General features: G+C 34.6%; 29 non-coding genes across 29 annotated transcripts; all 29 read left to right on the top strand.

Moving 5' to 3' along the window:
- The first annotated feature begins 38 nt into the window (after window positions 1-38).
- Window positions 39-150, top strand: trnal-caa. Its single transcript has 2 exons — window positions 39-76; window positions 105-150. It is a non-coding gene; the product is annotated as a tRNA-Leu (tRNA).
- Window positions 151-497: 347 nt separating this feature from the next.
- trnal-caa lies at window positions 498-609 on the top strand. Its single transcript has 2 exons — window positions 498-535; window positions 564-609. It is a non-coding gene; the product is annotated as a tRNA-Leu (tRNA).
- A 346-nt stretch (window positions 610-955) lies between these two features.
- On the top strand, window positions 956-1,067 carry trnal-caa. The gene is made up of 2 exons: window positions 956-993; window positions 1,022-1,067. It is a non-coding gene; the product is annotated as a tRNA-Leu (tRNA).
- A 645-nt stretch (window positions 1,068-1,712) lies between these two features.
- trnal-caa lies at window positions 1,713-1,824 on the top strand. The gene is made up of 2 exons: window positions 1,713-1,750; window positions 1,779-1,824. It is a non-coding gene; the product is annotated as a tRNA-Leu (tRNA).
- Window positions 1,825-2,170: 346 nt separating this feature from the next.
- Window positions 2,171-2,282, top strand: trnal-caa. Its single transcript has 2 exons — window positions 2,171-2,208; window positions 2,237-2,282. It is a non-coding gene; the product is annotated as a tRNA-Leu (tRNA).
- Window positions 2,283-2,629: 347 nt separating this feature from the next.
- On the top strand, window positions 2,630-2,741 carry trnal-caa. The gene is made up of 2 exons: window positions 2,630-2,667; window positions 2,696-2,741. It is a non-coding gene; the product is annotated as a tRNA-Leu (tRNA).
- Window positions 2,742-3,088: 347 nt separating this feature from the next.
- On the top strand, window positions 3,089-3,200 carry trnal-caa. Its single transcript has 2 exons — window positions 3,089-3,126; window positions 3,155-3,200. It is a non-coding gene; the product is annotated as a tRNA-Leu (tRNA).
- A 348-nt stretch (window positions 3,201-3,548) lies between these two features.
- trnal-caa lies at window positions 3,549-3,660 on the top strand. The gene is made up of 2 exons: window positions 3,549-3,586; window positions 3,615-3,660. It is a non-coding gene; the product is annotated as a tRNA-Leu (tRNA).
- Window positions 3,661-4,075: 415 nt separating this feature from the next.
- Window positions 4,076-4,187, top strand: trnal-caa. The gene is made up of 2 exons: window positions 4,076-4,113; window positions 4,142-4,187. It is a non-coding gene; the product is annotated as a tRNA-Leu (tRNA).
- Window positions 4,188-4,527: 340 nt separating this feature from the next.
- trnal-caa lies at window positions 4,528-4,639 on the top strand. The gene is made up of 2 exons: window positions 4,528-4,565; window positions 4,594-4,639. It is a non-coding gene; the product is annotated as a tRNA-Leu (tRNA).
- A 346-nt stretch (window positions 4,640-4,985) lies between these two features.
- trnal-caa lies at window positions 4,986-5,097 on the top strand. Its single transcript has 2 exons — window positions 4,986-5,023; window positions 5,052-5,097. It is a non-coding gene; the product is annotated as a tRNA-Leu (tRNA).
- Window positions 5,098-5,444: 347 nt separating this feature from the next.
- trnal-caa lies at window positions 5,445-5,556 on the top strand. Its single transcript has 2 exons — window positions 5,445-5,482; window positions 5,511-5,556. It is a non-coding gene; the product is annotated as a tRNA-Leu (tRNA).
- Window positions 5,557-5,901: 345 nt separating this feature from the next.
- trnal-caa lies at window positions 5,902-6,013 on the top strand. Its single transcript has 2 exons — window positions 5,902-5,939; window positions 5,968-6,013. It is a non-coding gene; the product is annotated as a tRNA-Leu (tRNA).
- Window positions 6,014-6,411: 398 nt separating this feature from the next.
- trnal-caa lies at window positions 6,412-6,523 on the top strand. The gene is made up of 2 exons: window positions 6,412-6,449; window positions 6,478-6,523. It is a non-coding gene; the product is annotated as a tRNA-Leu (tRNA).
- A 347-nt stretch (window positions 6,524-6,870) lies between these two features.
- Window positions 6,871-6,982, top strand: trnal-caa. Its single transcript has 2 exons — window positions 6,871-6,908; window positions 6,937-6,982. It is a non-coding gene; the product is annotated as a tRNA-Leu (tRNA).
- Window positions 6,983-7,329: 347 nt separating this feature from the next.
- Window positions 7,330-7,441, top strand: trnal-caa. The gene is made up of 2 exons: window positions 7,330-7,367; window positions 7,396-7,441. It is a non-coding gene; the product is annotated as a tRNA-Leu (tRNA).
- Window positions 7,442-7,788: 347 nt separating this feature from the next.
- On the top strand, window positions 7,789-7,900 carry trnal-caa. Its single transcript has 2 exons — window positions 7,789-7,826; window positions 7,855-7,900. It is a non-coding gene; the product is annotated as a tRNA-Leu (tRNA).
- Window positions 7,901-8,247: 347 nt separating this feature from the next.
- trnal-caa lies at window positions 8,248-8,359 on the top strand. The gene is made up of 2 exons: window positions 8,248-8,285; window positions 8,314-8,359. It is a non-coding gene; the product is annotated as a tRNA-Leu (tRNA).
- Window positions 8,360-8,706: 347 nt separating this feature from the next.
- trnal-caa lies at window positions 8,707-8,818 on the top strand. Its single transcript has 2 exons — window positions 8,707-8,744; window positions 8,773-8,818. It is a non-coding gene; the product is annotated as a tRNA-Leu (tRNA).
- A 395-nt stretch (window positions 8,819-9,213) lies between these two features.
- Window positions 9,214-9,325, top strand: trnal-caa. The gene is made up of 2 exons: window positions 9,214-9,251; window positions 9,280-9,325. It is a non-coding gene; the product is annotated as a tRNA-Leu (tRNA).
- Window positions 9,326-9,672: 347 nt separating this feature from the next.
- Window positions 9,673-9,784, top strand: trnal-caa. Its single transcript has 2 exons — window positions 9,673-9,710; window positions 9,739-9,784. It is a non-coding gene; the product is annotated as a tRNA-Leu (tRNA).
- A 348-nt stretch (window positions 9,785-10,132) lies between these two features.
- trnal-caa lies at window positions 10,133-10,244 on the top strand. Its single transcript has 2 exons — window positions 10,133-10,170; window positions 10,199-10,244. It is a non-coding gene; the product is annotated as a tRNA-Leu (tRNA).
- A 347-nt stretch (window positions 10,245-10,591) lies between these two features.
- Window positions 10,592-10,703, top strand: trnal-caa. Its single transcript has 2 exons — window positions 10,592-10,629; window positions 10,658-10,703. It is a non-coding gene; the product is annotated as a tRNA-Leu (tRNA).
- Window positions 10,704-11,050: 347 nt separating this feature from the next.
- trnal-caa lies at window positions 11,051-11,162 on the top strand. Its single transcript has 2 exons — window positions 11,051-11,088; window positions 11,117-11,162. It is a non-coding gene; the product is annotated as a tRNA-Leu (tRNA).
- Window positions 11,163-11,596: 434 nt separating this feature from the next.
- Window positions 11,597-11,708, top strand: trnal-caa. The gene is made up of 2 exons: window positions 11,597-11,634; window positions 11,663-11,708. It is a non-coding gene; the product is annotated as a tRNA-Leu (tRNA).
- A 346-nt stretch (window positions 11,709-12,054) lies between these two features.
- trnal-caa lies at window positions 12,055-12,166 on the top strand. The gene is made up of 2 exons: window positions 12,055-12,092; window positions 12,121-12,166. It is a non-coding gene; the product is annotated as a tRNA-Leu (tRNA).
- A 348-nt stretch (window positions 12,167-12,514) lies between these two features.
- trnal-caa lies at window positions 12,515-12,626 on the top strand. The gene is made up of 2 exons: window positions 12,515-12,552; window positions 12,581-12,626. It is a non-coding gene; the product is annotated as a tRNA-Leu (tRNA).
- A 344-nt stretch (window positions 12,627-12,970) lies between these two features.
- Window positions 12,971-13,082, top strand: trnal-caa. Its single transcript has 2 exons — window positions 12,971-13,008; window positions 13,037-13,082. It is a non-coding gene; the product is annotated as a tRNA-Leu (tRNA).
- Window positions 13,083-13,430: 348 nt separating this feature from the next.
- trnal-caa lies at window positions 13,431-13,542 on the top strand. Its single transcript has 2 exons — window positions 13,431-13,468; window positions 13,497-13,542. It is a non-coding gene; the product is annotated as a tRNA-Leu (tRNA).
- The last annotated feature ends 202 nt before the right edge of the window (window positions 13,543-13,744 follow it).

Consider the following 13,744-nt stretch of genomic DNA (forward strand, 5'->3'; position numbering starts at 1 on the left):
CAGAAAAGTAAAAAAAAATAAATTGATTTCATACAGTTGTCAGGATGGCCGAGTGGTCTAAGGCGCCAGACTCAAGGTGAGCAGCCTTCCTAAATATAGGGGCATTCTGGTCTCCGATAGGAGGCGTGGGTTCAAATCCCACTTCTGACATTGCTTTTCCCTAAAAAAAGTAGAAGTTATTCTACACAGAGAATTGCTCCAAATGGTGAAGTGAAAACAATATAACAGTGATTAAGAGTTTGATACATGTCATCAACTGTGAAAAGAAAACACATGAAACTGGAATAATAGTTTGATATGTCATCAATTGCCTACATTTGAATTCACTTATGCAATTTCCTTTAAAAAAATACTTTTTAATATATGATTTATTAAGTTTTAGCATTTTTTCTTATTCTATTCTTTGTTGCTAAAGTCCCGCTTGTATCCAACCTACAGTTCAGACTTCATGTTACAGAAAAGTAAAAAAATTAAAAATAAATGGATTTCATACAGTTGTCAGGATGGCCGAGTGGTCTAAGGCGCCAGACTCAAGGTGAGCAGCCTTCCTAAATATAGGGGCATTCTGGTCTCCGATAGGAGGCGTGGGTTCAAATCCCACTTCTGACATTGCTTTTCCCTAAAAAAAGTAGAAGTTATTCTACACAGAGAATTGCTCCAAATGGTGAAGTGAAAACAATATAACAGTGATTAAGAGTTTGATACATGTCATCAACTGTGAAAAGAAAACACATGAAACTGGAATAATAGTTTGATATGTCATCAATTGCCTAAATTTGAATTCACTTATGCAATTTCCTTTAAAAAAATACTTTTTAATATATGATTTATTAAGTTTTAGCATTTTTTTCTTATTCTATTCTTTGTTGCTAAAGTCCCGCTTGTATCCAACCTACAGTTCAGACTTCATGTTACAGAAAAGTAAAAATTAAAAATAAATGGATTTCATACAGTTGTCAGGATGGCCGAGTGGTCTAAGGCGCCAGACTCAAGGTGAGCAGCCTTCCTAAATATAGGGGCATTCTGGTCTCCGATAGGAGGCGTGGGTTCAAATCCCACTTCTGACATTGCTTTTCCCTAAAAAAAGTAGAAGTTATTCTACACAGAGAATTGCTCCAAATGGTGAAGTGAAAACAATATAACAGTGATTAAGAGTTTGATACATGTCATCAACTGTGAAAAGAAAACACATGAAACTGGAATAATAGTTTGATATGTCATCAATTGCCTACATTTTTATTATATCATACAGTTGTCAGGATGGCCGAGTGGTCTAAGGCGCCAGAATCAAGGTGAACAGCCTTCCTAAATATAGGGGAATTCTGATCTCCGATAGGAGGAGTGTGTTCAAATCCCACTTCTGACATTGCTTTTCCCTAAAAAAGTAGAAGTTATTCTACACAGAGAATTGCTCCAAATGGTGAAGTGAAAACAAAATAACAGTGATTACGAGTTTAATACATGTCATCAACTGTGAAAAGAAAACACATGAAACTGGAATAATAGTTTGATATGTCATCAATTGCCTACATTTGAATTCACTTATGCAATTTCCTTTAAAAAAATACTTTTTAATATATGATTTATTAAGTTTTAGCATTTTTTCTTATTCTATTCTTTGTTGCTAAAGTCCCGCTTGTATCCAACTTACAGTTCAGACTTCATGTTACAGAAAAGTAAAAAAATAAAAAATAAATGGATTTCATACAGTTGTCAGGATGGCCGAGTGGTCTAAGGCGCCAGACTCAAGGTGAGCAGCCTTCCTAAATATAGGGGCATTCTGGTCTCCGATAGGAGGCGTGGGTTCAAATCCCACTTCTGACATTGCTTTTCCCTAAAAAAGTAGAAGTTATTCTACACAGAGAATTGCTCCAAATGGTGAAGTGAAAACAATATAACAGTGATTAAGAGTTTGATACATGTCATCAACTGTGAAAAGAAAACACATGAAACTGGAATAATAGTTTGATATGTCATCAATTGCCTACATTTGAATTCACTTATGCAATTTCCTTTAAAAAAATACTTTTTAATATATGATTTATTAAGTTTTAGCATTTTTTCTTATTCTATTCTTTGTTGCTAAAGTCCCGCTTGTATCCAACCTACAGTTCAGACTTCATGTTACAGAAAAGTAAAAAAATTAAAAATAAATGGATTTCATACAGTTGTCAGGATGGCCGAGTGGTCTAAGGCGCCAGACTCAAGGTGAGCAGCCTTCCTAAATATAGGGGCATTCTGGTCTCCGATAGGAGGCGTGGGTTCAAATCCCACTTCTGACATTGCTTTTCCCTAAAAAAAGTAGAAGTTATTCTACACAGAGAATTGCTCCAAATGGTGAAGTGAAAACAATATAACAGTGATTAAGAGTTTGATACATGTCATCAACTGTGAAAAGAAAACACATGAAACTGGAATAATAGTTTGATATGTCATCAATTGCCTACATTTGAATTCACTTATGCAATTTCCTTTAAAAAAATACTTTTTAATATATGATTTATTAAGTTTTAGCATTTTTTCTTATTCTATTCTTTGTTGCTAAAGTCCCGCTTGTATCCAACCTACAGTTCAGACTTCATGTTACAGAAAAGTAAAAAAATTAAAAATAAATGGATTTCATACAGTTGTCAGGATGGCCGAGTGGTCTAAGGCGCCAGACTCAAGGTGAGCAGCCTTCCTAAATATAGGGGCATTCTGGTCTCCGATAGGAGGCGTGGGTTCAAATCCCACTTCTGACATTGCTTTTCCCTAAAAAAAGTAGAAGTTATTCTACACAGAGAATTGCTCCAAATGGTGAAGTGAAAACAATATAACAGTGATTAAGAGTTTGATATATGTCATCAACTGTGAAAAGAAAACACATGAAACTGGAATAATAGTTTGATATGTCATCAATTGCCTACATTTGAATTCACTTATGCAATTTCCTTTAAAAAAATACTTTTTAATATATGATTTATTAAGTTTTAGCATTTTTTCTTATTCTATTCTTTGTTGCTAAAGTCCCGCTTGTATCCAACCTACAGTTCAGACTTCATGTTACAGAAAAGTAAAAAAATTAAAAATAAATGGATTTCATACAGTTGTCAGGATGGCCGAGTGGTCTAAGGCGCCAGACTCAAGGTGAGCAGCCTTCCTAAATATAGGGGCATTCTGGTCTCCGATAGGAGGCGTGGGTTCAAATCCCACTTCTGACATTGCTTTTCCCTAAAAAAAGTAGAAGTTATTCTACACAGAGAATTGCTCCAAATGGTGAAGTGAAAACAATATAACAGTGATTAAGAGTTTGATATATGTCATCAACTGTGAAAAGAAAACACATGAAACTGGAATAATAGTTTGATATGTCATCAATTGCCTAAATTTGAATTCACTTATGCAATTTCCTTTAAAAAAATACTTTTTAAGATATGATTTATTAAGTTTTAGCATTTTTTCTTATTCAATTCTTTGTTGCTAAAGTCCCGCTTGTATCCAACCTACAGTTCAGACTTCATGTTACAGAAAAGTAAAAAAAAGTAAAAATAAATGGATTTCATACAGTTGTCAGGATGGCTGAGTGGTCTAAGGCGCCAGACTCAAGGTGAGCAGCCTTCCTAAATATAGGGGCATTCTGGTCTCCGATAGGAGGCGTGGGTTCAAATCCCACTTCTGACATTGCTTTTCCCTAAAAAAAGTAGAAGTTATTCTACACAGAGAATTGCTCCAAATGGTGAAGTGAAAACAATATAACAGTGATTAAGAGTTTGATATATGTCATCAACTGTGAAAAGAAAACACATGAAACTGGAATAATAGTTTGATATGTCATCAATTGCCTACATCATTCACTTGTCAGATTTCCACTGTCTAATGCCAGACTAATAGCAGCTCCTAAATATAGCATTCTGTCTCGATAGGAGCGTGGGTTCAAATCATTCTGACATTCTTTTCTGTTATTCTACACAAGATTGCTCAAATGGTGAATGTAACCAAACTAACAGTATTAAGACTTATACATGTTATCAACTGTGAAAAGAAAAAACATAAAACTGAATAATATTTATATGTCATATTGCCTACTCATACAGTTGTCAGGATGGCCGAGTGGTCTAAGGCACCAGACTCAAGGTGAGCAGCCTTCCTAAATATAGGGGCATTCTGATCTCCGATAGGAGGCGTGGGTTCAAATCCCACTTCTGACATTGCTTTTCCCTAAAAAAAGTAGAAGTTATTCTACACAGAGAATTGCTCCAAATGGTGAAGTGAAAACAATAAAACAGTGATTAAGAGTTTGATACATGTCATCAACTGTGAAAAGAAAACACATGAAACTGGAATAATAGTTTGATATGTCATCAATTGCCTACATTTGAATTCACTTATGCAATTTCCTTAAAAAAAATACTTTTTAATATATGATTTATTAAGTTTTAGCATTTTTTCTTATTCTATTCTTTGTTGCTAAAGTCCCGCTTGTATCCAACCTACAGTTCAGACTTCATGTTACAGAAAAGTAAAAAAATAAATGGATTTCATACAGTTGTCAGGATGGCCGAGTGGTCTAAGGCGCCAGACTCAAGGTGAGCAGCCTTCCTAAATATAGGGGCATTCTGGTCTCCGATAGGAGGCGTGGGTTCAAATCCCACTTCTGACATTGCTTTTCCCTAAAAAAGTAGAAGTTATTCTACACAGAGAATTGCTCCAAATGGTGAAGTGAAAACAAAATAACAGTGATTAAGAGTTTGATACATGTCATCAACTGTGAAAAGAAAACACATGAAACTGGAATAATAGTTTGATATGTCATCAATTGCCTACATTTGAATTCACTTATGCAATTTCCTTTAAAAAAATACTTTTTAATATATGATTTATTAAGTTTTAGCATTTTTTCTTATTCTATTCTTTGTTGCTAAAGTCCCGCTTGTATCCAACCTACAGTTCAGACTTCATGTTACAGAAAAGTAAAAATATAAAAAATAAATGGATTTCATACAGTTGTCAGGATGGCCGAGTGGTCTAAGGCGCCAGACTCAAGGTGAGCAGCCTTCCTAAATATATGGGCATTCTGGTCTCCGATAGGAGGCGTGGGTTCAAATCCCACTTCTGACATTGCTTTTCCCTAAAAAAAGTAGAAGTTATTCTACACAGAGAATTGCTCCAAATGGTGAAGTGAAAACAAAATAACAGTGATTAAGAGTTTGATACATGTCATCAACTGTGAAAAGAAAACACATGAAACTGGAATAATAGTTTGATATGTCATCAATTGCCTACATTTGAATTCACTTATGCAATTTCCTTTAAAAAAATACTTTTTAATATATGATTTATTAAGTTTTAGCATTTTTTCTTATTCTATTCTTTGTTGCTAAAGTCCCGCTTGTATCCAACCTACAGTTCAGACTTCATGTTACAGAAAAGTAAAAAAATAAAAAATAAATGGATTTCATACAGTTGTCAGGATGGCCGAGTGGTCTAAGGCGCCAGACTCAAGGTGAGCAGCCTTCCTAAATATAGGGGCATTCTGGTCTCCGATAGGAGGCGTGGGTTCAAATCCCACTTCTGACATTGCTTTTCCCTAAAAAAAGTAGAAGTTATTCTACACAGAGAATTGCTCCAAATGGTGAAGTGAGAACAATATAACAGTGATTAAGAGTTTGATACATGTCATCAACTGTGAAAAGAAAACACATGAAACTGGAATAATAGTTTGATATGTCATCAATTGCCTAAATTTGAATTCACTTATGCAATTTCCTTAAAAAAAATACTTTTTAATATATGATTTATTAAGTTTTAGCATTTTTTCTTATTCTATTCTTTGTTGCTAAAGTCCCGCTTGTATCCAACTTACAGTTCAGACTTCATGTTACAGAAAAGTAAAAAATAAAAAAAATGAATTTTCATACAGTTGTCAGGATGGCCGAGTGGTCTAAGGCGCCAGACTCAAGGTGAGCAGCCTTCCTAAATATAGGGGCATTCTGGTCTCCGATAGGAGGCGTGGGTTCAAATCCCACTTCTGACATTGCTTTTCCCTAAAAAAAGTAGAAGTTATTCTACACAGAGAATTGCTCCAAATGGTGAAGTGAAAACAAAATAACAGTGATTAAGAGTTTGATACATGTCATCAACTGTGAAAAGAAAACACATGAAACTGGAATAATAGTTTGATATGTCATCAATTGCCTACATCATGCAGTTGTCAGATTTCCAGTGTCTAAGGTGAATCAATGTAGCAGCCTCCTAAATATATCATTCTTTCATAGACTGGTTCAAATACTTCTGACATTCTTTTCTTTATTCTACACAAGTTGCTCAAATCGGTAAATGTAACCAAAATACAGTTTAAGACTTTATACATGTCATCAACTTGAAAAGAAAAAACATTAAAGGAATAATGATATGTCATAATTTCATACAGTTGTCAGGATGGCCGAGTGGTCTAAGGCGCCAGACTCAAGGTGAACAGCCTTCCTAAATATAGGGGCATTCTGATCTCCGATAGGAGGCGTGGGTTCAAATCCCACTTCTGACATTGCTTTTCCCTAAAAAAAGTAGAAGTTATTCTACACAGAGAATTGCTCCAAATGGTGAAGTGAAAACAATATAACAGTGATTAAGAGTTTGATACATGTCATCAACTGTGAAAAGAAAACACATGAAACTGGAATAATAGTTTGATATGTCATCAATTGCCTACATTTGAATTCACTTATGCAATTTCCTTTAAAAAAATACTTTTTAATATATGATTTATTAAGTTTTAGCATTTTTTCTTATTCTATTCTTTGTTGCTAAAGTCCCGCTTGTATCCAACCTACAGTTCAGACTTCATGTTACAGAAAAGTAAAAAAATTAAAAATAAATGGATTTCATACAGTTGTCAGGATGGCCGAGTGGTCTAAGGCGCCAGACTCAAGGTGAGCAGCCTTCCTAAATATAGGGGCATTCTGGTCTCCGATAGGAGGCGTGGGTTCAAATCCCACTTCTGACATTGCTTTTCCCTAAAAAAAGTAGAAGTTATTCTACACAGAGAATTGCTCCAAATGGTGAAGTGAAAACAAAATAACAGTGATTAAGAGTTTGATACATGTCATCAACTGTGAAAAGAAAACACATGAAACTGGAATAATAGTTTGATATGTCATCAATTGCCTACATTTGAATTCACTTATGCAATTTCCTTTAAAAAAATACTTTTTAATATATGATTTATTAAGTTTTAGCATTTTTTCTTATTCTATTCTTTGTTGCTAAAGTCCCGCTTGTATCCAACCTACAGTTCAGACTTTATGTTACAGAAAAGTAAAACAATTAAAAATAAATGGATTTCATACAGTTGTCGGGATGGCCGAGTGGTCTACGGCACCAGACTCAAGGTGAGCAGCCTTCCTAAATATAGGGGCATTCTGGTCTCCGATAGGAGGCGTGAGTTCAAATCCCACTTCTGACATTGCTTTTCCCTAAAAAAAGTAGAAGTTATTCTACACAGAGAATTGCTCCAAATGGTGAAGTGAAAACAAAATAACAGTGATTAAGAGTTTGATATATGTCATCAACTGTGAAAAGAAAACACATGAAACTGGAATAATAGTTTGATATGTCATCAATTGCCTACATTTGAATTCACTTATGCAATTTCCTTTAAAAAAATACTTTTTAAGATATGATTTATTAAGTTTTAGCATTTTTTCTTATTCTATTCTTTGTTGCTAAAGTCCCGCTTGTATCCAACCTACAGTTCAGACTTCATGTTACAGAAAAGTAAAAAAATTAAAAATAAATGGATTTCATACAGTTGTCAGGATGGCCGAGTGGTCTAAGGCGCCAGACTCAAGGTGAGCAGCCTTCCTAAATATAGGGGCATTCTGGTCTCCGATAGGAGGCGTGGGTTCAAATCCCACTTCTGACATTGCTTTTCCCTAAAAAAAGTAGAAGTTATTCTACACAGAGAATTGCTCCAAATGGTGAAGTGAAAACAATATAACAGTGATTAAGAGTTTGATACATGTCATCAACTGTGAAAAGAAAACACATGAAACTGGAATAATAGTTTGATATGTCATCAATTGCCTACATTTGAATTCACTTATGCAATTTCCTTTAAAAAAATACTTTTTAATATATGATTTATTAAGTTTTAGCATTTTTTCTTATTCTATTCTTTGTTGCTAAAGTCCCGCTTGTATCCAACCTACAGTTCAGACTTCATGTTACAGAAAAGTAAAAAAATAAAAAATAAATTGATTTCATACAGTTGTCAGGATGGCCGAGTGGTCTAAGGCGCCAGACTCAAGGTGAGCAGCCTTCCTAAATATAGGGGCATTCTGGTCTCCGATAGGAGGCGTGGGTTCAAATCCCACTACTGACATTACTTTTCCCTAAAAAAAGTAGAAGTTATTCTACACAGAGAATTGCTCCAAATGGTGAAGTGAAAACAATATAACAGTGATTAAGAGTTTGATATATGTCATCAACTGTGAAAAGAAAACACATGAAACTGGAATAATAGTTTGATATGTCATCAATTGCCTACATTTGAATTCACTTATGCAATTTCCTTTAAAAAAATTTTTTTAATATATGATTTATTAAGTTTTAGCATTTTTTCTTATTCTATTCTTTGTTGCTAAAGTCCCGCTTGTATCCAACCTACAGTTCAGACTTCATGTTACAGAAAAGTAAAAAAAATAAAAAATAAATGGCATTCATACAGTTGTCAGGATGGCCGAGTGGTCTAAGGCGCCAGACTCAAGGTGAGCAGCCTTCCTAAATATAGGGGCATTCTGGTCTCCGATAGGAGGCGTGGGTTCAAATCCCACTTCTGACATTGCTTTTCCCTAAAAAAAGTAGAAGTTATTCTACACAGAGAATTGCTCCAAATGGTGAAGTGAAAACAATATAACAGTGATTAAGAGTTTAATACATGTCATCAACTGTGAAAAGAAAACACATGAAACTGGAATAATAGTTTGATATGTCATCAATTGCCTTCATCATGCAGTTGTCAGGATTTCCATTCTAATGCATAAGTAGCAGCTTCCTAAATATACATTCTTCTGATAGGATTTCAAATCATTCTGACATTGCTTTTCTAATTATTCTACACAAGTTGCTAAATGTGAAGTGTAACCAAAATATCAGTATAAGACTTTAATACATGTTATCACTTGAAAAGTAAAAAATAAAATGGAATAATAATGTCATATTGCCTCTCATGCAGTTGTCAGGATGGCCGAGTGGTCTAAGGCGCCAGACTCAAGGTGAGCAGCCTTCCTAAATATAGGGGCATTCTGGTCTCCGATAGGAGGCGTGGGTTCAAATCCCACTTCTGACATTGCTTTTCCCTAAAAAAAGTAGAAGTTATTCTACACAGAGAATTGCTCCAAATGGTGAAGTGAAAACAATATAACAGTGATTAAGAGTTTGATACATGTCATCAACTGTGAAAAGAAAACACATGAAACTGGAATAATAGTTTGATATGTCATCAATTGCCTACATTTGAATTCACTTATGCAATTTCCTTTAAAAAAATACTTTTTAATATATGATTTATTAAGTTTTAGCATTTTTTCTTATTCTATTCTTTGTTGCTAAAGTCCCGCTTGTATCCAACCTACAGTTCAGACTTCATGTTACAGAAAAGTAAAAAAATAAAAAATTAATTGATTTCATACAGTTGTCAGGATGGCCGAGTGGTCTAAGGCGCCAGACTCAAGGTGAGCAGCCTTCCTAAATATAGGGGCATTCTGGTCTCCGATAGGAGGCGTGGGTTCAAATCCCACTTCTGACATTGCTTTTCCCTAAAAAAAGTAGAAGTTATTCTACACAGAGAATTGCTCCAAATGGTGAAGTGAAAACAATATAACAGTGATTAAGAGTTTGATACATGTCATCAACTGTGAAAAGAAAACACATGAAACTGGAATAATAGTTTGATATGTCATCAATTGCCTACATTTGAATTCACTTATGCAATTTCCTTTAAAAAAATACTTTTTAATATATGATTTATTAAGTTTTAGCATTTTTTCTTATTCTATTCTTTGTTGCTAAAGTCCCGCTTGTATCCAACCTACAGTTCAGACTTCATGTTACAGAAAAGTAAAAAAATAAAAAATTAATTGATTCTCATACAGTTGTCAGGATGGCCGAGTGGTCTAAGGCGCCAGACTCAAGGTGAGCAGCCTTCCTAAATATAGGGGCATTCTGGTCTCCGATAGGAGGCGTGGGTTCAAATCCCACTTCTGACATTGCTTTTCCCTAAAAAAAGTAGAAGTTATTCTACACAGAGAATTGCTCCAAATGGTGAAGTGAAAACAATATAACAGTGATTAAGAGTTTGATACATGTCATCAACTGTGAAAAGAAAACACATGAAACTGGAATAATAGTTTGATATGTCATCAATTGCCTACATTTGAATTCACTTATGCAATTTCCTTTAAAAAAATACTTTTTAATATATGATTTATTAAGTTTTAGCATTTTTTCTTATTCTATTCTTTGTTGCTAAAGTCCCGCTTGTATCCAACCTACAGTTCAGACTTCATGTTACAGAAAAGTAAAAAAATAAAAAATAAATTGATTTCATACAGTTGTCAGGATGGCCGAGTGGTCTAAGGCGCCAGACTCAAGGTGAGCAGCCTTCCTAAATATAGGGGCATTCTGGTCTCCGATAGGAGGCGTGGGTTCAAATCCCACTTCTGACATTGCTTTTCCCTAAAAAAAGTAGAAGTTATTCTACACAGAGAATTGCTCCAAATGGTGAAGTGAAAACAATATAACAGTGATTAAGAGTTTGATACATGTCATCAACTGTGAAAAGAAAACACATGAAACTGGAATAATAGTTTGATATGTCATCAATTGCCTACATTTGAATTCACTTATGCAATTTCCTTTAAAAAAATACTTTTTAATATATGATTTATTAAGTTTTAGCATTTTTTCTTATTCTATTCTTTGTTGCTAAAGTCCCGCTTGTATCCAACCTACAGTTCAGACTTCATGTTACAGAAAAGTAAAAAAATTAAAAATAAATTGATTTCATACAGTTGTCAGGATGGCCGAGTGGTCTAAGGCGCCAGACTCAAGGTGAGCAGCCTTCCTAAATATAGGGGCATTCTGGTCTCCGATAGGAGGCGTGGGTTCAAATCCCACTTCTGACATTGCTTTTCCCTAAAAAAAGTAGAAGTTATTCTACACAGAGAATTGCTCCAAATGGTGAAGTGAAAACAATATAACAGTGATTAAGAGTTTGATACATGTCATCAACTGTGAAAAGAAAACACATGAAACTGGAATAATAGTTTGATATGTCATCAATTGCCTTCATCATGCAGTTGTCAGGATGGCCGAGTGGTCTAAGGCGCCAGACTCAAGGTGAGCAGCCTTCCTAAATATACTTTCTTCTCGATATGACTGGTTCAAATACTTCTGACATTGCTTTTCAAAAAAGTTTATTCTACACAAGATTGCTCCAAATGGTGAAGTGAAAACAACATAACAGTGTTCAGACTTTATACATGTCATCAACTTGAAAAGAAAAAACATAAAACTGGAATAATATTTATATGTCATCAATTGCCTTCATCATACAGTTGTCAGGATGGCCGAGTGGTCTAAGGCGCCAGACTCAAGGTGAGCAGCCTTCCTAAATATAGGGGCATTCTGGTCTCCGATAGGAGGCGTGGGTTCAAATCCCACTTCTGACATTGCTTTTCCCTAAAAAAGTAGAAGTTATTCTACACAGAGAATTGCTCCAAATGGTGAAGTGAAAACAAAATAACAGTGATTAAGAGTTTGATACATGTCATCAACTGTGAAAAGAAAACACATGAAACTGGAATAATAGTTTGATATGTCATCAATTGCCTACATTTGAATTCACTTATGCAATTTCCTTTAAAAAAATACTTTTTAATATATGATTTATTAAGTTTTAGCATTTTTTCTTATTCTATTCTTTGTTGCTAAAGTCCCGCTTGTATCCAACTTACAGTTCAGACTTCATGTTACAGAAAAGTACACAAATAAAAAATAAATGGATTTCATTCAGTTGTCAGGATGGCCGAGTGGTCTAAGGCGCCAGACTCAAGGTGAGCAGCCTTCCTAAATATAGGGGCATTCTGGTCTCCGACAGGAGGCGTGGGTTCAAATCCCACATCTGACATTGCTTTTCCCTAAAAAAAGTAGAAGTTATTCTACACAGAGAATTGCTCCAAATGGTGAAGTGAGAACAATATAACAGTGATTAAGAGTTTGATACATGTCATCAACTGTGAAAAGAAAACACATGAAACTGGAATAATAGTTTGATATGTCATCAATTGCCTACATTTGAATTCACTTATGCAATTTCCTTTAAAAAAATACTTTTTAATATATGATTTATTAAGTTTTAGCATTTTTTCTTATTCTATTCTTTGTTGCTAAAGTCCCGCTTGTATCCAACTTACAGTTCAGACTTCATGTTACAGAAAAGTAAAAAAATAAAAAATAAATTGATGCTCATGCAGTTGTCAGGATGGCCGAGTGGTCTAAGGCGCCAGACTCAAGGTGAGCAGCCTTCCTAAATATAGGGGCATTCTGGTCTCCGATAGGAGGCGTGGGTTCAAATCCCACTTCTGACATTGCTTTTCCCTAAAAAAAGTAGAAGTTATTCTACACAGAGAATTGCTCCAAATGGTGAAGTGAAAACAAAATAACAGTGATTAAGAGTTTGATACATGTCATCAACTGTGAAAAGAAAACACATGAAACTGGAATAATAGTTTGATATGTCATCAATTGCCTACATTTGAATTCACTTATGCAATTTCCTTTAAACAAATATTTTTTAATATATAATTTATTAAGTTTTAGCATTTTTTCTTATTCTATTCTTTGTTGCTAAAGTCCCGCTTGTATCCAACCTACAGTTGACTTCATGTTACAGAAAAGTAAAAAAATTAAAATAAATTAATTTCATACAGTTGTCAGGATGGCCGAGTGGTCTAAGGCGCCAGACTCAAGGTGAGCAGCCTTCCTAAATATAGGGTCATTCTGGTCTCCGATAGGAGGCGTGGGTTCAAATCCCACTTCTGACATTGCTTTTCCCTAAAAAAAGTAGAAGTTATTCTACACAGAGAATTGCTCCAAATGGTGAAGTGAAAACAAAATAACAGTGATTAAGAGTTTGATACATGTCATCAACTGTGAAAAGAAAACACATGAAACTGGAATAATAGTTTGATATGTCATCAATTGCCTAAATTTGAATTCACTTATGCAATTTCCTTTAAAAAAATACTTTTTAATATATGATTTATTAAGTTTTAGCATTTTTTCTTATTCTATTCTTTGTTGCTAAAGTCCCGCTTGTATCCAACCTACAGTTCAGACTTCATGTTACAGAAAAGTAAAAAATATTAAAAATAAATGGATTTCATACAGTTGTCAGGATGGCCGAGTGGTCTAAGGCGCCAGACTCAAGGTGAGCAGCCTTCCTAAATATATGGGCATTCTGGTCTCCGATAGGAGGCGTGGGTTCAAATCCCACTTCTGACATTGCTTTTCCCTAAAAAAAGTAGAAGTTATTCTACACAGAGAATTGCTCCAAATGGTGAAGTGAAAACAATATAACAGTGATTAAGAGTTTAATACATGTCATCAACTGTGAAAAGAAAACACATGAAACTGGAATAATAGTTTGATATGTCATCAATTGCCTACATTTGAATTCACTTATGCAATTTCCTTTAAAAAAATA

The sequence above is a fragment of the Coregonus clupeaformis genome, chromosome 18 (genome assembly GCF_020615455.1).
Source record: "Coregonus clupeaformis isolate EN_2021a chromosome 18, ASM2061545v1, whole genome shotgun sequence".
Classification (NCBI taxonomy): domain Eukaryota; kingdom Metazoa; phylum Chordata; class Actinopteri; order Salmoniformes; family Salmonidae; genus Coregonus; species Coregonus clupeaformis.